This window comes from Myodes glareolus, chromosome 11, assembly GCF_982192425.1.
Source record: "Myodes glareolus chromosome 11, mMyoGla1.1, whole genome shotgun sequence".
NCBI classification, from domain to species: Eukaryota; Metazoa; Chordata; class Mammalia; order Rodentia; family Cricetidae; genus Myodes; species Myodes glareolus.
This window is the reverse complement of record NC_142036.1, coordinates 19004842-19005315: the sequence shown is the minus strand read 5'-3', so window position 1 is coordinate 19005315 and position 474 is coordinate 19004842.

Genomic DNA, 474 nt, shown 5'->3' with positions numbered 1-474 from the left:
AGACTGGGACTGGATGGCTGGGGTATGGTTTCCAGAAGGTTTGTGCGAGAAACGAAGAGGCCTGGAACGCACGCGGAGAGGTATTTGGAGGTGCCAAAGGGGCGGAGCCAGCGGGCAGGATTTGCGCCGCCGCCTGGGCAGCGTGCGCCCATGAAGCGAAGTTGCCAGGACAACGCGTTCTGGGCGGGGTCAATTTCGGGGCGGAGCCTGAGCCTAAGGGAGGTGAGAAGGGGCGTGGCCTTGAAGTCTGAGACGAAAGCGAGGTCGTGATTGGTGAATACTTCCTGCTCTGGGCGGGAACGGCGTGGCGGCTGGGGCCGGGCCTCGAAGAGGGCGTGGCTGTTTGGGGGGCGGGTCCCGAGAGCTGAAGCCGGAGGCGGAGACGTGGTTGGCGGGTCCTCGTGCCTGGGGCGGGGTCGAGCCTGCGGGGGCGGAGCCGAGCGGCGGGGGCGGTGCTGGCGAGCGCGGGGCCTG